At 37.6% G+C, this 20,850-nt stretch overlaps 2 long non-coding RNA genes across 4 annotated transcripts in view; one reads left to right on the top strand and one right to left on the bottom strand.

Moving 5' to 3' along the window:
• Positions 1 to 3,360: 3,360 nt before the first annotated feature.
• On the bottom strand, positions 3,361 to 4,549 carry LOC120223235. The gene is made up of 2 exons (XR_005526242.1): positions 4,460 to 4,549; positions 3,361 to 3,677 (listed from the first exon to the last, which is right to left on the bottom strand). It is a non-coding gene; the product is annotated as an uncharacterized LOC120223235 (long non-coding RNA).
• A 105-nt stretch (positions 4,550 to 4,654) lies between these two features.
• The window catches only part of LOC120223234, a 33,660-nt gene continuing 17,464 nt past the window's right edge, over positions 4,655 to 20,850 (top strand). For all 3 annotated transcript variants that reach the window (XR_005526239.1, XR_005526240.1, XR_005526241.1), the window contains exons 1-2: positions 4,655 to 4,739; positions 5,535 to 5,631. This is a non-coding gene — a long non-coding RNA (uncharacterized LOC120223234). The remainder of the gene's footprint in view (positions 4,740 to 5,534; positions 5,632 to 20,850) is intronic.

Genomic DNA, 20,850 nt, shown 5'->3' with positions numbered 1-20,850 from the left:
TTAATGCCAATTTCACTGACTAGAAGGTAGTATTGTTTCCAAAAGATAAACATGCATTCCAGTAAGAGTATGTAGCATGAATTCTAAGACATCCGAATTTCAGATAAAATGTCAAAAGCTGGGTCTTAAAATCAATAAAATGGGGTAAAAGGTGATGAACAGAAACTCCAAGGAGACCTCAGATTGACAGACTCACAGTTGGCCTTCCATTACTTGTCTGGCTGCAGGAGCTAAGCCCCTCAAGGTTTGGGGTATTCTGCCCAAATCTTCAAAGCAAGCATGTGACTGAGCCAGCAAAGTGTGGTCCACAACCACACAGCTGGCTCTGCAGTCTGCTGAGGGCCTGACTAAGCTGCCCCCAACCATGCCCTGAGCAGCTTTATGAAACTCCCCAGGGTACAGTGGTTCCAGAGGGCTGTGAAGTAGCTACTGACTGACACTCAAACCAAAAGCAGCTCCAGGCGGAAGGAGGAATGTGACTCCAACTTCAGCAGAGGCCAGGAGGCCACGCTGCCTCCTTTGCAGTCGGGGTCTCATACCTTCATTACTTATTTTTTTGAGGTGCAATTCATATAACAAAATCAATAATTTTATATTATTTTAATGTTTATTTAGAGAGTGTGCACAGAAGAGAGAAGAGAGAGAGGTGCAGAGAGAGAGAGATAGAGAGAATCCCAAACAGGCTCCACGATGAGCATGGGGCTCCACATGGAGCTGGATCCCACTACCTGGAGATCAGGACCTGAGCTGATATCAAGAGTTGGATGTTCAAATGACTAAGCCATCTAGACGCCCCAAACTTAACAATTTTAAACTGTACAATTTGGTTGCATTTAGTAAACTCACAATGTTGTGCAGCCATCTCCACTTATCTAGTTCAAAAAACATATCCATCACCTCCAAAGGAGACCCTATATCTACTAGGCATACTCATTAAATCCTCCCTGTCTCCAGGCCCTGGCAACCACTAATTTCCTTTTATCTATGGATTTACCTATTCTGGACATTTCATATAAGTGGAAGCATACAAAATGTTGCACTGTTCATCCATGTTGTAGCACATACCACTACTTCATTCCTTTTTATGGCTGAATAGTATCCCACATCTTATGCCATCTCATAATGAATGGTTGGGTTGTTTCCACCTTTTAGCTATTGCAAACAGTGCTATGTTCATATATAAGTGTTTGTTCAAATACTTGTTTTCAGTTATTTTGGGTATATATCTAGGAGTGGAATTATTGGATCATATAATTCTATGTTTAACTTTTTTAAAAATTTTTAAACGTTTTATTTCTGAGAGAGAGAGAGAGAGAGAGAGAGAGAGAGAGAGATACAGAATCTGAAGCAGGCTCCAGGCTCTGAGCTAGCTGTCAGCACAGAGCCCGATGCGGGGCTCAAACCCATGAACCGGGAGATCATGACCTGAGCTGAAGTCGGAGGCTTAACTGACTAAGCCAGGCAGGTGCCCCTATGTTTAACTTTTTGAGGAATTGCCAAACTGTTTCCCACAGTAGCTGCACCATTAAACATTCTCACAACAAAATACAACAGTTCAATATCTCCATATCTTCAATAACACTTTTTATTTTGGGGTTTTTTTTTTAGAAGCCATCTAGTGGGTATGAAGTGGTATCTAATTGTAGATTTCATTTGCATTTCCTTAATGACTACAGATGTGTTTATTGGTCATTTGCATATTTTCTTAGGAGAAATGTCTTTTCAAGTCCTTTGCCTATTTTTAAGTTGATTTTTTAAATTTTTGTTAAGTTCCAGGAGGTCTTTGTATATTATGGATACTAGACCTTTATCATATATATCATTTACAAATATTTTCTTATTGTGTGCTGTCATTTTCACTTTCTTGTGTCTTTTGATGCATAAAAGACTTTAATTTTGATTAAGTGTAATCAATCTTGTTTTTCTTTTGTTATGCTTTTAGTGCCATATCTAGGAATCCATGGACAAATCTAAGGTCCTAAAGATTTACCTCTCTGTTTTCTTCTATGACTTTTACAGCTTCATATCTTGCACTTAGGTCTTTGATCCATTTTTGTTTTTTGTTTTCTTGTTGGCTTTTTTTTTTGCACATAGTATAAGGTAGGGCTCTAACTTCATTCTTTTTCATGTGGATATCCAATTGCCCTAGCATCATTTGTTAAAGAGGCTACTCTTAATAATTGGATGATCTGGGATCCTTGTAAAAAATCAGTTGACTATAGAGATATTTATTTGTAGATTCTCAATTCTAGTCCATTGAGATATACATCTATCTTTATGTCAGTTCTACACTATTTTGGTTACTATACCTTTGTAGTTACTATGTTTCAAAATTAGAAGTGTGAGTACTCTTTGTTCTTTTTCAAAATTATTTTAACCTGTTTTATGCCTGTGTCTGGGGTCCCTTGCAGCTCCATATACATTTATGGATCAGCATTTCCATTTCTACCAAAAAGAAAAAAAAAAGTAAATAAAAGGCCACTGGAATTTTCATGGGGCCTGCATTGCCTATGTAGGTCATTTTGGGTCCTACTGCCACCTTGAGAATATTAAGTCTTCTAATTCATGAACACAGGATGTCTTTCCATTCACTTAGTCTTTAACTACAGGAATTTTTAAAAATTTTCCAGTGCACAAGTACTGCATGTATTTGGTTAAATTCAGTCCTATTTTATTCTTTTTGATTCTACAGAAAACCTAACTGTTCTCTTAATTTTTTGGATTGTTTATTGCTAGTGTATAGAAATACAAGTGATTTTGAGGGACCTGGGTGGCTCAGTCGGTTAACTATCCAACTTCGGCTCAGGTCATGATCTCACAGTTTGAGTTCAAGCCCACATTGGGCTCTGTGCTGACAGCTCAGAGCCTGGAGCCTACTTCAGATTCTGTGTCTCTCTCGCTCTCTGCCACTACCCCATTTGTGTTCTGTCTCTCTATCTCTCAAAAATAAATAAATGTAAAAACTACATATTAAAAAAAAGAAATATAAGTGATTTTGGTATATTGGTCCTTTATCCTGCAGCTTCACTAAATTTATTAGCCTTAATATAAATAAACTAAAAATCTCCAGGATTTTCTATATATAATAAGATCATATCACCTGTAAAGAGGAATAGTTTTACTTGTTTCTTTCCAGTTTGGATGCTTCATTCCTTTTTTTTTTTTCTTTCCCCTTGGCTAATTGCCCAGGTTAAACTTTTCAGGACAATGTTGCTTATACCACTTTGAATAGAAGCAGCAGAAGCAGGCATTCTTTTCTTGTGCCTGATATTAGGAGGAAATATTTCAGTCTCTCACCATTATGATTATGATGTTAGTGGTAATTTTTTCATAAGTGCCTTTAATTGAAGACTGAAGAAGTTCTGTTCATTCCTACTTTGTTGAATGTTTTATCATGAAACAGTGCTTGATTTTGTCAAATTCTTTTCCTGCATCAACATGATTGTATGTTTTTCCTTCATCCTATTAATATATGTTACACTGATCCATTTTTGTATGTCAAAACTCTTGCATTCCTGGGATAAATGTCACTTGATCACGGTCTGCTGGGTTTGGTTTGCAAAGACCTTGTTGAGGATTTTTTTTTTCATCTTTAATTTCTTGTAATGTCTTTGCCTGGTTTTGGCAACAGGATTACACGTTGGCTCCATCAAATGAGTTAGGAAGTGTTCACTATTCTAAGAAGAGAGAAAGATTGGTGTTAATTGTTCTTTAGACATTTGATACAATTCACTAGTGAAACCATCTGGTCCTGGGCTTTTCTTTGTCAGGAGGTTTTTGACAACTGATTCAATTTCTTTACTTGCTGTAAGTCTAATTACATTTTCTTTTTTTCCCCCTCGAGTCAGTTTTCATAGTTTATGTGTTTCTAGGGAATTTTCTATTAGGCTTGTCAGCATACATTATACACAGTTTTCTCTTATAATTCCTTTTATTCCTTTAATGTCGCTAGTGATGTCCCCATTGTGCTGTGTTTAAGTCATCTTTTTCTTGATCAAGAGTTCACTTGGTTGCTGTAAACCTGTGACTACCTTCCAGCGTCCCACAAAGTCAATTCTGACGCATATCTTTTTTGGTGTTTCTGTTTAGGGATGGGCTCTTCCTATCCTGCTATTTGCACCAATGCACTTCTACTTTTTGTTTTCTATTAGAGTAGAGGGCCAACTGCCTCTGAAACGCGAACTTCCTTCCCCAGTACATCTCGCCTGACTGGGAATCGGTTCCCCACTGCAGGCCTTCCCACCATCTGGATATCTGTCGTCCACCATTTCTTTGAACCTCTCTAGCCCTAACACTAAGGCTCGCTGCTCCAAATGTTTTCCGCTCTCCCTCCCCCTCATGCTCCGAAACCGCACCACCCATCCCCCCCCACTCCCCCCCCCATTATAGGAGCTCGCTCTTCTCCTTTGCTTAGTCTCCAGCGCGCGCACGCACACGCACACACACGTCACTCTCTTACCCTTAGCCAGCAGGTTCCGCTGTGGTGAGGACGCCTCAGACACAGCACTGGCGCCAACTCGGAGGCCCCAGGGCCCCTGGCCAGACGGCGTTTCCCTCCGGCGCTCTGTCGAGCCCCGGGCTCGCGGAGGCTCCACGTGCGCGTCTCCCCCCACGCCGAGCGCGCGCACGCCTGCCCGCCAGCGCCTTCGCGGAGGGATCTGGGAGTGAAGCGCCGCGCCGGGCGCGGGTCGCACAGGTGCTGCAGCGAGAGGCTTGCCGGCTTTCAGTGGTTTGAAAAAGTAAGGGAGAAAGAGAAAAGGGAGGGTGCGAGAAAGGGAGCGGAAGAAGACAGAGGGAGGGGTATTATCTAGACGGTCGGAGCGCGGTGACGGTGTGGGACGGTCCCTCACCTCCGCGACTGGGGTTTTCCCTTGGTAACGGATCAAACGACCGAGTCCATCAGCCATGGGCGGTGTGGGAGTGAGGGGTAGGGAATAACGATAAAAAATAGAAAAGGCACTGCTAGACTGCAGCATTTTCAAGGTTGGGTTGGCGCCCAGCCCAGGTCTCTGCGAATTGGGAACCAGGAAAGCGGTAGTGGACGCTGCCGCGTCTCGAGACGGAAAGCAGCCGGGAGCTCTCTCTGGGCCGCACGCACCCCAGCGCGGGCCGTCGGGAAGGGCTGGCACCCCACCTCTTGCACCGTCTGTCTGGCCTCGCGTATGTGATTTAAGCAGTAACATTCAAGTAATAAGCAATAAGCATATATATTACTAAATGAATGTTATTATGGCCTCACTTTTTCCGGAGTTGAGCTTTTTCTTTGAATTGTCTTGAAACGATTTAGTAGTTTTCTGAATTCTCAAGTGTTTGTTAATCAAATAGTGGACATAATACTTTGGTGTTGCCGCAGCCCTATCTGCAGATAATTTGGTCTTAGAGACCTATTTCTCTCGAGAGAGACCGCAGCCAAGGAACAAGACTGAGAAAGTCACTCTTAAGTTTTCTGTCTACGGACTACTCTGAGATTAAGTTATCTTTCAAGTATTTCTGAACATTTTGACAATAAGCCCCTAACATTTGTCTCCATTTAGATGGATAATGTAGCTGCCCCAGATCCTACTTGCACTCTTTTTTACTGGAAAAATGTATGGGAGATCTGAGGAGGAGGTAAAGCGGGGAGTTCTAACTGTAGGTAATCTTCCCATTCCGTAATTAATTCAGTAAATAATCACTGAGCACTTCTTGTATGCCAGGCACTGTGCTAGGCAATAGAAGTAAAGGGCTCATCATTCCCAAAATAAAATAACAAAACAGGAGGTAGTGTTGGTCTTCATAAATCTTACCTTGTTTTGTTCTAGTTCTCTCCTAAGAGAGTCCTTCTTTTCCATGGAGGGGGGAAAATTATTAAGAGACTAAAACCATACCTGTTCCCCAACCAAGTCGATCTTTCTTGATTTGGTAAAGATCACCAAAAATATTTTTCAATAAGAACGAATCAGCCTATTAGTCTACCTAGAAGAAGCTAGTGAGTATTTTTTCTTTATTGGAGGTGAGGAGGGAGAAAGGGAGAGAAATAGTGTCCCTCTTATAAATCATTTAATGGAATCATTTTTGTTGTCAGTGGCTCACATGTGAAAACTGTTGCTACAGATGAGATTTTAAATTAGCAACCTGGGAAGTAAATCCCGAGTCCTTCTACCTACCAGCTTCTAAAGTAACGAAGTCTGATAAATTGCTGCCTGATTTTAAAGCTAGTTTAACATGTAAAAAATTTTATTAGCTGCCATACTCTTAAGCTTTAGAAGGAGCAGCAAGGCAAAATAGGTTTGGTTTTACAAATCAAGGAATCTCTATAGATAGGAAGCTGAGAAAATGACTTTGCATAAAGCTAAACAATAATCAAATAAAATGTTTCCCTAAGGACCCTTGAGATGAGATTGATAAAAGGAGGGAAGAGGGAAATGGGGAGAAATGTATCTCTTTTTGCCAAAACAGAGTACCTCAAGTAAATAGCTTAGAAAGGGACAGTTGTTCATGGGGTCCACCATACAACCAAAGATACCATCAGAAAGTGAGCCAGGATTGTGAAGGGCCATTCAGCTCCAAAGCAGAGTTGTCTTTTATATGGAAGAGCAGAGTTAATAATTTCCACCCTATATGAAGTAGATCAATCTTGTAGAAACCAGAAGAGAAGGGAATTGATTTCACAGTTTCAGTTAGAAGATAGTACTGTTATAGGAAACCAACCCCTGAGCAAGGCTAAAAATCCTAAATTTCAGTAACTGGTATATGTAAATAAGATCAATTTTCCTTTTTCTTTTTCTTTCTTTTCATCCTGTACAAAGTATTTCCATAATGTTGAAAAGGATGTGGATAAGTAGTGCAAGGGAGTAAAATTATGTAACATCCACAGAGAAAAATTAGCAATATTGATGAAAAATACAAAGGGATATCTCTTTGAGTAATTCCACCTCTAGAAATGACTCTGCAGGTATATTTGCACATGTGCAGAATGGCCCATGTGTAAGAACAGTAACTGTAGTTTTGTAATGACAAAAGATATCAGACTTTTCCAATGGTCATAAATGGAGAAGGAGCAATTAAATTTTGAGGCTTCCCTAAAATTAGTAACATATAGCTAGTAAACAGAATTCAGCAAATTTAGCAAAAATGTAGTGATTTTCAAGATACATTGTTGAGGAAACAGAGTGGCACCGGATAATGTGTGTAAAATAATGCAACTTAAATGTTGAAGTATTTGTATATACATAGAATATTTCTGGAAAGACATGCAAAATGTTGTTGACTGTTGCCTCCGGGGAAGGACGTAAGTATCTGGGGGTATGTGAAGGGATATTTATTTTGTACAGAACACAATTTGCTACCAGTTTTAAAAACAAGTGTTTGAACCGTCTAATACAAATAAATAACTAATAAAATAAGCCAAGCACTGGTAGCAGGAGGTTTTCTTAGAACTGACCACATTCCATTTTGTAAGAATTCGGCAACTGTCAAAATCGCATTAACAGAAAGAGAAAAAAGAAAACATCAGGGTAAGTAATTCAGTTAGGCCTTAGCTAAGCCTTAGTTTCCTGATTTGTAAAATGGGTACAAGGGTGACTATTTTGCAGAGTTGTTGTTTGGATTAGACATTAATGATATAAATTAAAGCAGTAGTGTACACACACACACACACACACACACACACACACACACTTCTCTGACTCAGGCCTTCAGTTTCCCCAGTGTAATTCCCAGAGAAAGATCAGGCTGGGCCTGAAGCAGGAAGAATTTATTTTCTCATCAGCACAGAATTTAGCATTAGTAGTAAGTCCCATCCCCTTGGATTTCATTTATTAAATGGGAAAATGGGTCACTGATACCATGATATACAATACAAAACTCTGTGCTTTAAACAGTATTATGCAGTTTATACCTAAGTGGATTTGCATTCAAATAATATAGACCAAAACTAGTAATTTCCTTTACTGCTACTCTTCTTCCCAGAGGTTAACTGCCGATATCATCCTAAAGGTGAGGCAGAGCCTTTATGACTTATGGCTTTGTTTGGTGCATGTTGCCTCCCCCGCCAATAGCATCATAAAGCATACATTCAACTGGCTAAAATATCAATATGTCTTGGAGACTTTTCGTAGGTCAGAAAGATTTTTTTCTATTCTTTTAAACTGCTGCAGGTAGCCTAGTATATGGATTAATGTGCCATTTATTTAATCATTCCCCTATAGGTGGACATTTAAGCTGTTTTCAATTTTCACTAGTACAGTATGCCCTTAGAACATAGTTATACATTTATCTGTTTCGTATATTCAAACCCATATTCTTTCTTTCTTTTTTTTCCTCTGAGGCTATTATTCCTCTGTTATACACATTATGAATGTTGTCTACCAACTTGTTACTTGTATTATTACTTTGTATCTGGTATTATTCAACCTACAGAATTTAAATTTTTTGATGGAAACAAATGTACTAACAACCCTTTTAAAAAGATGTCTTGCTTACAACTTTGTTTTCTTGTTTAAGGTATTTTACACACCCAAGGATATATGCACAGATTTTCCTATATATTCAGTTATTATTGACACTTACATATTTTATCAACCTGGAATTTATTTTCAGCATATGTCAGGTTGTAGTAGGCAGTATAATGCTCCTCCCAACAAGATGTCCATGTCCCAGTCTCTGAAACCTGTGAATATGTTAGGATATGAGGCAAAATAAAATTAAGGTTGGAGATGGAATTAAGGTTGGCAGTCAGCAGACCTTGAGATGAGGTATTAGTTTCCTATTGCTGCTATGACAAGTCACCATAAATTTAGTAACTTAAAACGCCACAAATTTATCCTTTTACAATTTTGAAAGTCAGAAGGCCAAATGAAGTAAGTTTCAGTGGGCTGGAGTGAAAATGTAGGGCTGATTCTTTCTGGAGGCTCTGAGGGGAAAGTCCTATACCTTGCTTTTTTTCATCTTGCAGTGGCCACTTGTATTCCTTGACTTGTAGCCCCCTCTTCTACCCTCAAAGGCTGTCTCTCTAATCTCTGCCTCCATCATCATATGACCTTCATCTTCCCGTTGTCAAATCTCTGTCATTTTCTCTTCTAAGAACACTTGTGATTGTATTTAGAGCTTACCCAGATAATCCAGGATAATGTCCTCATTTCAAGATCCTTAATTACATATGCAAAGTCCCTTTTTCCATATAAAGTAACCATCATAGGTTCCAGAAATTCAGGCCCAGATATTTAGGGGGACATTATTCAGTCTGCCATTTATAGAGTGATTATTTTGGATTATCCAGATGGGCCCAATGTATCATAATTCTTATAAATAAAAGAGTGAGGCAGAACAAAGAGAACCTGAGAGATGGCATTGTGAAAAAGACGCAGCTTAATGTTGCTGGCTTTCAAGAGGAGGATGTAATAAACCAAGGAATGTGGGTGACCTCTAGAGAGTGGAAAAGGCAAGAAACAAATTATCCCCTAGAGCCTCAAAAGGGAACATAGCCATGTTAACACACTAATTCTAACCCAGTGAGACCCATCTTAGAATTTAAAAAAAAAAAAAAAAAAAACACTTTAATTTTAGAACATTTAACATAAGATTTATCCTCGTAACAAAATTTTAACTATACAATATTGTTGGCTATAGATAGAATGCTGTGCAGCAGATCTCTAGAACTTATTTATCTTGCTTAACTGACACTTTATGGATGTTGATTAATAATTCACATTTTCAGGGTGCTTGGGTAGCTTGGTTGGGTGTCCGACTTTGGCTCAGGTCATTATCTCACGGCTCTTGAGTTTGAGCCCTATACCAGGCTCTGTGCTAACAGTTCCTCAGAGCCTGGAGCCTGCTTTGGATTCTGTGTCTCCCCCTGCCTCCCCAACTCATGTTCTCTACTCTCTGTCTCTCAAAAATGAATAAACATTAAAAACTTTTTAAATAATAATTCACATTTTCTCCTTTCTCTAGCCCCTGGAAACCACAGTTAAATATTTTGATTCTATGAATTTGACTTTTTTAGATATCTCATGTGAGTCAAATCATGCAGTTTTTGTCTTTCTGTGACTGGTTTATTCCACTTAGCATGTCTTCAGGGTTCATGCATGTTGTTGCATATGGCAGAATTTCCTTCTTTTCCACTGTATGTGTATACCACAGTTTCTTTATTCATCTGTTGATGAACATTTATGTTATTTTCACATCTTGACAATTGTGAATGGTGGTGCAATGAACATGGGAATGCTAATATTCTCTTTCAATTCTTTTGGATAAATATCCAAAAGCGGGATTGCAGGATCTTATTTTTATTTAAAATTTAAACTCCATTCTGTTTACTGTAGTGGTTACACCATTTTGCTTCCTACCAACAGTGCACAAGGATTCCAGTTTCTCTGTATCCTCACCCACAATTGTAGGTTTTTTGTTTTTATATTAGCCATCCTGAAAAATGTGAAGTGATATTTTATTGTTTTGATTTGCATTCCCTAATAATTAGTGATGTTGGGGCATTTTTCAATACCTGATAGCCTTATTTCTTTTAGAGAAATGTCTGTTCAACTCCTTCATTTTTTTAAATGTTTATTTTGAGGGAGAGAGAGACAGAGCATGAGCAGTGGAGGGGCAGAGAGAGAGGGAGACACAGAGCCGAAGCAGGCTCCAGGCTCTGAGCTGTCAGCACAGTCCGTAGCTCATTTTAAAATCGAGTTTTGATTTTTTTTTTGCTATTGAGCTGTAGGAGTTGCTTATATATTTTGGATATTAACCCCTTACCAGATATATGGTTTGCACATATTTTCTCACATTCCATAGTTTGCCTTTTCACTCTGCTAATTGTTTTCATTGCTGCACAGAAGCTTTTTAGTTTGATGTAGTCCCATTTGACTGTGATGCCTTTAGCTTTGTTCTTTTTCAAGATTGTTTGGCTGTTCTATGTTCTTTGTGGTTCTATATGAATTTTAGGATTTTTTTTATTTGTGAAAAAAAACCCATAGGATTTTGATAGGGAATGCTTTGAATTGGTAGATCACTTTGGGTAGCATGGACATTTTAATAATATCAGATCTTCTAATCCATGAACATAATATGTCTTTCCATTAATTTATGTCTTCTTTAATGTCATTTATCAACTCTTTCAAGTAGGCTCCATGCCCAGTGCAGGGCTTAAACTCACGGCCCTGAGATCAAGTGCTGCATGGTCTACTGGCTGAGCCAGCCAGGCACCCCTCATTTATCAGTGTTTTGAAGTATTTGGTATACAACTCTTTCATCTCATTAGTTAAGTTTATTTCAAAGAATTTTTATTATTTTTGAGGCTATTGCAAATGGGACTTTTATTTCTGCATAGTTTATTGTTAGTGTATAGAAACAATTGATTTTTCTATATTGACTTTGTATTATAACACTGTACTGAATTAATGTATTCTCATAGGTTTTTTAAGTCTTTAGATAGTTTTCTGCATGTAAGACTGTGCCGTCTGCAGAGATAATTTTACTTCTCTCTTTCTAATTTGGATGCCTTTTACTTTATTTTCTTGTTTAATTACAATGGCTAAGACTTCTAGTACTACGTTGAAGTAAAAAGAATAGGCATCTTGCTGATTTTTCAGTTTCAGGATCAACTTTCCATTTTCCACTGTTCAGTATGATGTTAATTGTAGGCTTTTCATATATGGTCATTATTATGTTAAGGTAATTTCTTTCAATTCCTACCTTATTGACAGTTGAAAGGATGTTGAATTTTGTCAAATGTTTTCTCTGTATCTATTGAAATAATCATTGTGGATAGTGTGTTATTAATTTAATCTCTTATTGTAGGTCTGTTCAGATTATCTTTTTTTTCTTGAAACATTTTGGAAATTTGTGTGTTTCCAGGAATTTGCCTACTTTATTTGGGCTATCTAATTTGTTGGCGTACAGTTGCTCATAGTATCCTTTTATAGCCCTTTTTATAAGAACAGTAGGAGTGCCTCTTCTTTCATTTCTAATTCCAGCAGTTTGCCATCTCTTTTGTCTTTATTAATCAAGCTATAGTTTCATCAGTTTTGTTGTTCTCTAAGAAAATCAGCTTTTTAATTGATTTTCTATATTTTTTCTTTTTCATTTTTTATTAATTTCCACTCTGATCTGCTATTTCCTTTCTTCTTCTTGCTTTAGGTTTATTTTGCTCTTCTTTTTCCAGTATTTTAAAGTGGGAGGTGAGGTTATTGGTTTGGGATCTTTCTTTCTTCTTCAAATGTTTCTGTGAACACTGGTTTTCCTACATCCATTAAGTTTTGGTGTGTGTCTCCATTTTTATTCATCTCAACTTTGAGATGTTTTTGAGATTTTTAAAATTCCCTTCTGAGTTTTTCTTTGGCCCATTGATTATTTAGAAGTGTGTTGTTTGATATCTATATATTTCTAAATTTTTCAGTTTTCTGTCTGCTGTTGATTCCTAATGTTGAAAAACCTATTCATCTAGATATCCTCTTTGGAGAAGTGTCAGGGAAACAACTCAAAACCACACTGAGATACCACCTCACGCCAGTCAGAGTGGCTAAAATGAGCAAATCAGAGGACTCTAGATGCTGGCCAGGATGTGGAGAAATGGGCACCCTTCTACACTATTGGTGGGAATGTAAACTGGTGCAGCCCCTCTGGAAAACAGTGTGGAGATTCCTCAAAAAATTAACAGTAGAATTCCCCTATGACCCAGCAATAGCACTGCTGGGAATTTACCCAAGGGATACAGGAGTGCTGATGCATAGGGGCACATGTACCCCAATGTTCATAGCAGCACTCTCAACAATAGCCAAAACATGGAAAGAGCCTAAGTGTCCATCAACTGATGAATGGATCATGAAGATGTGGTTTGTCTATACACTGGAATATTACATGGCAATGAGAAAGAATGAAATCTGGCCATGTGTAGCAACATGTATGGAACTTGAGAGTGTTATGCTGAGCGAAGTAAGTCAGGCAGAGAAGGACAAATACCATATGTTTGCACATATAGGAGGATTAGGAGGAACTTAAAGAAGGACCATGAGGGAGAAGAAGGGGAAAAATAGTGGGGGAGATGGAGGGAGGCAAACCATGAGAGACTCTTGAATGCCGAGAACAAACTGAGGGCAGATGGGGTGGAGGGAGGGGGGTGATGGGCACGGAGGAGGGCACTTGTGGGGATGAGCACTGGGTGTTATATGGAAACCAACTTGACAATAAACTATTTAAAATAAAATTTAAAAAAAAAACACATTTTTATATAATTATCCTTCATTTTCTAAAATGATTTCTATTCTGTATACTTTATTAAAACAATCCTTTAATTACTTTTGTCTTCTATACTTTAAATTCAATGAGTTTTCTATGGTCTATGATCTATTCTGGAGAATAGCTCATATACACTTGGGAAGAAAATGTATTCTGTTCCTGTTTTAGGACCATTGTATAAATGGTTGATTTGTAGTGTTGCCCAAGTCTTCTATTTCCTTGTTGATCTTCTGGCTAGTTTAGTTGTTCTATCCATTATTGGAAGTGGGTATTGAAATCTTCAACTATTATTGTTGACTTGTCAATTTCTCCTTCCATTTCTGTTTTGCCTTGTGTATTTTCCTGCTCTGTTATTACGTGCATATATATTTATAATTGTTATAGCTTCTTCACAGGGTGACTTTTTTGTCATTATAAAATGTCTCTTTTTATCTCTAGCAACACTTTTTATTAGGTTTTCTATTTTAATTCCAGTATAGTTAACATGCAATGTTATATTAGTTTCAGGTATACAATGTAGTGATTCAACAATTCTGTACATTACTCAGTGCTCATCATGATAAATGTACTCTTTATTCCCATTCACTTATTCCACCCATCCCTCTAGAACATTTTTAATGTTTATTTGATTTTGAGAGAGAGAGAGAGAGGGACAGAGCATGAGCAGGGGAAGGGCAGAAGAGAGGGAGATACAACTCAAAGCGAGCCCCAGGTCCCATGATGGTCAGCACATAGCCCCTGACACAGGGCTTGAACTCACAACTGTGAGATCATGACCAGAGCTGAAGTCAGTCGCTCAACTGCCTGAGCCACCCCAGAATGTTTTTAGTCTGTTTCTTTTCTGACATTATAGCCTCTCCAGCTTTTCTTGTCGATGTTTGCATCATACACCCCTTTCCGTTCATTTGCTTAAGTCTTTGTATTTTGAATCTAAATTGTGTCTTCTGTAGACAGTATAGAGTGGATCTTTAATCTAGTCTGACAGTCTCTGCCTTTTAATCAAATTATTTAATTGAGCCACATTTAATGTTATTCTTGATATATTTGATTTATATCTGCCACTTTATGTTTTTTAAATGTCTCATATCTTTTTAGTTCCTTTATTTCTTATTTCTTCTTTACTGGTCTCTTTTGCATTAAACTAATATTATCTAGTGTACCATTTTAATTTTTAATAGTCTTTATACTATTTTTTTGGCTTTTATTTAAATTACAGTTAACATGTAGTGTAATGTTGATTTCAGGTGTATAATGATTCATCACTTCCATACAACCCCTATGCTTATCATATACTATATATTTTTTGAGTAACTTTCTTACTGATTGCTCTAGGCTTATGATATACATCTTAACTTATCAGGATCAGCTTTGTATTTATATAAATTAATTCCAGTGAGATTTAGAAACATTACTGTTAAATAGCTCCATTCCCTTTTCTCTGTTTTCTGTTATTATTGGTATACATATTACATCTATACATGTTACAAACCCAATGCATGATTATAATTATATAATTTTATGTCTTTTAGACTAATTATAAGAAGGAGAGCAAGTACACATTTATAGCTTTTGTGGTATTAACCTTATTTATCATTTCTGATTCTCTTCATTTATTCTTGCAGAATCAAGTTACCATTTGGAGTTATTTCCTTAGCCCAATATAACTGCCCACCCCATACCTTTTGTGCTGTTGTTAGCAAACATATTACATTTGTATGTATTATAGGTCCAAGAATACATTATATACATATTGATTTGTACAGTTGCTTTTTAAATTGGTAAGAGAAGAAAGGAGAAAAATGATTTATGTTGTCTTTTTTTAATGACATAATTACTGTTACCAGTGCTCTTTGCTTTTTCATAAGAATTTAATTACCATTGGGGGGGTCACTTACTTCCAGTCTGACTAACTTCCTGTAGATTTTCTTGGAAGGAGGGTCTGCTAATAGCAGATTTTCTTTGTTCATCTGGGAGTATCTTTCATTTACTTTTATTTTTTAAAGATAGATTTGCTGAATATAGGATTCTCGGTTAACAGTTTCTTACTTTGAGCACTTCAGGTATATTATTTGAATTACCATCATTTCCTGGTCTCCGTTGTTTCTGCTACAGATGTCATATTTTAATAACTTTGAGGTTCCCTTGCTAATGAGTCATCTTTTTCTTACTCCTGTCAATTTTCTCCCTGTGCTTGGCTCTTTCAGAATTTTTTAAAAGTTTACTTATTTTGAGAGAGAGAGAGAGGGCACATATGAGCAGGGGAGGGGTGGAGAGAGATGGTGAGAGAGAGGGTGACAGTTTTCTTACTGTCAGTGCAGAGCTCAAACCCACAAACCATGAGATCATGACCTGAACCAAAATCAAGAATCAATGCTTAACCCACTGAGCCATCCAGGCATTCAGAATTTCTACTATGATGTTTTTATTTGTGAATCTTTGTTTTCCTGCTTGGAGTTGTTGTTTTTCAGTAAATTTGAGATGTTGTTCAGCCATTATTTCTTCAAATATTGCTTTAGTTAAGAGTGTCCATATTTTTCTGAAACTCTGTTCATTTTTCTTCATTCTTTTCTCTCTCTGCTCTTCAGGTTGCATAATCTCTATTATTTTTATTCACATTTGCTAACTATTTGTTTTTTTTATATATAATTTTATTTCTTTATTTTGAGAGAGTGAGCATGAGTGGGGTAGGAGGTAGAGAGTGAGGAAGAGAGACTTCCAAGAAGAGCCTGATGCAGGGGCTCCATCTCAGGAACCATGAGGTCATGCCCTGAGCAGAGATCAGGAGTTGGACACTCAACTGACTAAGCCACCGGGGACCGCACTACTAATTATTTCTTAATCACACACACTGTTGAGCCTCTTTAATGAATTTTTCACTTTAGTCATTGTACTTTTCTAGTCTAGAATTTCCATTTGGTTCTTTTTTATAATTCCTATCTCTTTATTGATACCCTGTATTTGCTGCAACATGTTCATCATTCCTTTTTTCACTCTTTAGTCATGGCTCCCTTAAGTTCTTTGAACATGTTTATAATGACTACTTTGAAGACTTTGTTAAGTTTGACATCTGGTTGCTCTATAGGCAGTTAGGCAGTTTATGTTGTCTGCCTTTTTGTACCCCCAGGGTATGGGTCATACTTTCCTGTTTCCTTGCATGACTAATCATTTTTGTTGGATTCTGGACATTTTAGATAATATATTTTGGCAACTCTGGGTACTGGTGCCTCCCCTCTGGTGCTTGTTATTTCCTTGTTTATTTGGTACCATTATTTTAATAGTCTATTTCTCTCTTGCACTGATAAGCTTCTGATATTGCTCTTCAGAGAACATATCTTTGGGTTATGTGCACAGTCACCCTGGGTTAACAGTGGTTTTTTTCAAGGTTCTCTTGGGTTGTCTCTTTTGCTGATCATACCCAGCTGTTAAACACTACTAATTGCTGGGTGATTTCTTTATGGCTTTTGATCAGTACCCTGGGGCATAAATTGCTCACCAACTAAACCAAACAAATTCAGACTCCTTTGAAGGGATAGTTCTGGAAGTCAGATATTAATATTTGTTCTGACCCTAGACAGTTTCCTGTAGCTATGTTCTTCCAGGTTCTCTCCTGCATACTAGCTGGCCTACAGTTTAGCTAGTATGTCCAATGATTCTACTAATGTCATCCCAATTGCCCTTCAGTACTTCTTTTACTAATAGTGAAGGTAGTTTTGGAGGGCACCCTTAGGCTTGAACTTCTCCACACTCTCTGGCAAGTAAAGTCAGTTCCTTTAGGAAAAGGTTTATTGCCTACTCTCCCTCCAGGCAAAGTCTTGGGGTCATGGCTATGGAAGTGGAAACAAGGACAATGGCAAGCTTCTCTTTCAATGACATTCCCAGTTTAGGAGCTGAGTGCTCTGTGGTGGTGGTGGGCAGGATCTTCAGCTTTTTTTTTTTTTTTTTTTTTTTTTTTTTTTTTTTTTTTTTTTTTGGCTTGATTCTCCACCAGGCTGGTGGAAAGAGGATTGGGGTCCCAGTATTCTCAGCAACACCCACCCAGGGTAGAGCTCCTTAGGGACTGGGTGGAAGAAGAAAAACTCCACCTCTCACCTATGCTTACCTATAACTTAGCCTCAGAAGCAGATAGGTGGGTGCAGGATGAGAAATACTGACTTTTTTGCCCCTCCTGGGTTGATAGCTCTCCAACTGGGAACTAGGGGAGGTGAGATTGTGCTTTTGCCTGTGCCAGCCTCAAGTTTCCATCTTGCTCAGTTGAAAGGAAGGAGGAAGCAGATTGATTCTCAGTTCAAATACCAGACTGTCATGGTTCTTTATACATTTTAATAAATTCTCTTGAATGTGTGTTTATTCAGATGTGTGTTCATCAGCCATACTGAGCAATTTTAGCTGGTTGTTCTAAAATAATTTTCACTGGGTTTGCTGCTGAGTGAGTCCACAGAGTTCTTCAGGCTGTCATGCTGAGAGTCCGAGTAATGCTGCCCATCTTTATTTCTTCTTTTTGGAACATGTATTCCAAAAGTAAGATCTACATTGGAACTTCTGCTATGCTTTACATTTCAAGTTGTCGTATTTTCCATCTCTTTATTTCTGTTATATTCTATTCTGTATGTGAGCTCTACACCCAACATGGGGCTTGAATTCAACTCACAACCCCGAGATTAGGAGTCACATGATATACCGACTGAGCCAGCCAGGTACCCCTATTTCTCTGTATATTCTGAATTTATTTTCTTTAGTTCATAATCCATCTAACCAATGTTATCTCCAGTTCTGTCTAATATTCTGAATTACTCTTTTGAGTTTTTGATTATTTAAATTTTAATTTAATTCAATTTTATTGAATTTATTTTACTTTTATTTTACTTATTAAAATTTTATAATTTAAATTTCCTTCAGTACTATTTAGTACTTTAAAAAATCTGCCTAGTATTTTAAGATAGTCTCGTTGATTTCTTCTATTTTCTTTTCCTTTGGCTTTGTTTCTAACCTTTTATCCAATGTGTATTTCATAGTATATATCTGATCCATTCTTAAATTCTAAGGAATTTGTTTCTTGTTTAATTTTATGGAATGCTCTTTCTGTATCTATAAAGATTTTTTAAACCTTAATTTAAACAGGGAGTGAAATAAGTCAGTCAGAGAAAAGACAGATGCCATGTTTTCACTCATTTGTGGAACTTGAGAAACTTATCAGAAGACCATGGGGAAGGGGAGAAAAGTTACAGAGAGGGAGGGAGCCAAATGGTAAGACTCTTTAAATACTGAGAACAAACTGAGGGTTGATGGGGGGTGCGGGAGAGGGGAAAACGGGTGATGGGCATTGAGGAGGGCACTTGTTGGGATGAACACTCGGTGTTATATGGAAACTAATCTGACAATAAGTTATATTTTTAAAAACAGATTCTCTTCCTCTCTCTCCCTCTGCACCTCTTCCCTACTCACACACTCTCTCTAAAAAAATTTTAAAAAGTAAATTAATGGGTAGAGGCATTAAAAGCTGATGGCTACTAATAACATCCAAGAGAGATGAGACATTATGTGCCTCCTGATGAAATAGCATACCACCTCCTCTAAAGTAGCCTTGAAAAAAAATCTATCTAGATCCAACTAATCAACGTAGAGGAAATCAGAAGACCAAGGATTATGTCCTATGCCCTATGTCCTATGGAGATGCAGTTACTAGAATATGGATTTACATGAAACTCTCTAGGACAAATTGGGTTTCCTCATCAAGTAAACCATAAGGAGAGAGAGCAGGAGAGAACACATGAAAGATGGGGGAGGGAGACAAAGGGAGAACAAAGAGCCAGCAAGAAAGGGAGAGTGAACTCAGAGATTAAAAGGAACATAAAATACATACCAACCATTTGCTGTATGTGGAATTTAACTGGATCCTGATTCAAATAAAGAATGTATCTATAAAAAACAGGCCATCAGGAGATATGTGAACTTTTGAACATTCACTGCATATTTGACACTAAGGGATTTTATTTTCAAATGTGTGCCAATGGCATTGTGGCTATCTTAAAAATAGTTATCTTTTAGATTTAACATTGAAATACGCATGGTTGAGATTATATGTTTGTAAAATGCTTCAAAATAACATGGGAGGAGTGTAGTATAGAAGAAGCATATAGGCTACGAGATGATAATTCTTGAAGTCAGGTAGTCGATTCATTACTATTCTTTATGTTCTCTTACACATTTGGAATCGACTTTCCTATTACTTACTGCTTTGACCTTGTAGTCTTGATTCTTACGGGCAAGGAATTTTGTAATCTAAAATGAGGTCAAAAAGAACAGTTAACAAATGCATCATCACATTCCGATGTGTGTACTTTTTAAACCTGAATCATCTATAAAGCTGAGAGCATCATTTGAAAACAATGACAATTTCCTGTTAATTTTCCCTAAATGAAATCATCACATGTATTGTTTTTTTTTTTTTAATTTTTTTTTAATGTTTTATTTATTTCTAGGAGAGAGAGAGACAGCGTGAGCAGGGGAGGGTCAGAGAGAGAGGGAGTCACAGACTGAAACAGGCTCCAGGCTCCGAGCCGGCAGTCAGCACAGGGCCCGACGCGGGGCTCGAACCCATGAACCGCGAGATCATGACCTAAGCGAAAGTCGGACGCTTAACCGACTAAGCCACCCAGGCGCCCCACATGTATTTTGTTTTTATTCTAAAAAAAAATGTGCTCTGCTATAAAATACCTATGAAATCAGGCACACATCTCTTTTTTGGTTAAATGCTTAATTCTGAAACACTTAGATATTTCAGTGTCTGTACTTCTTCAAAAATCATTTCTTCGGGATCCTGTTGCTATCACAAGCTGTTCAATTTATGTGTGTGTCATTTAAACTACTGATTGAGGTAAAACCAACAACTTTTTATTTGTTGTTCATTAAATGTTAAGACATGGGCACCTTGGGAATGACACCTAAATCAATCCATAATTTATAGAAACCTACAGTCTCCCTGGGAAGACAGAATACATGACAAGAGGAACAAGAGAAATGTGTAAATAATTGTCAAGGTAACAGAATAAATTATATATATGCATTTTTGTCAACTCAAAAGTCAATACCCAGAATTCCTAATTTCTCCATTCTAAGAATTTTTCAACTGTATTAAACCCTGACTCACCCCTACCTCTGCCAAGATAACAAGGTGACATAAATGGGCAAAATATAAGAGAATGGGTAGAGTAGAGAGCTCTAGTAATATTAATGAAGGCACTAACATGATAGCTGTAAATATAGTCTTTCCCTTCTTGGAAAACATGGACTTTTGGCTTCTGCCAGCCCAGGACACTATGATCCTTATCCTGAACTGAACTGTTAACAAGAAGCCAGACTCTAGTTCTAGGGAGAAGTGATTTGAAATGGAAATGGAAGCATCACTAAAATTTCAATAGGCAGAAGCATCATGGGTTTATACATTTAACAAACATATGTAATAATGCTTCTGTGTCAGTCACTAAGCTAATTGGACAATCAGACAAGTATAATACAGTGTGACAGGTACTATAATAGGACAGGGTGTTTGGGGAAACACAGAAGGACAGCCAGCCACTGACGCAGATGAAGGAGTGACGGTAGAGCAGAGTCAGGTGCAGAGACAACAAAGGAGAG

This window comes from Hyaena hyaena, unplaced genomic scaffold (genome assembly GCF_003009895.1).
Source record: "Hyaena hyaena isolate Hyena2069 unplaced genomic scaffold, ASM300989v1 scaffold_971, whole genome shotgun sequence".
Lineage (NCBI taxonomy): Eukaryota > Metazoa > Chordata > Mammalia > Carnivora > Hyaenidae > Hyaena > Hyaena hyaena.
This window is presented reverse-complemented; position numbering and strand designations above follow the sequence as displayed.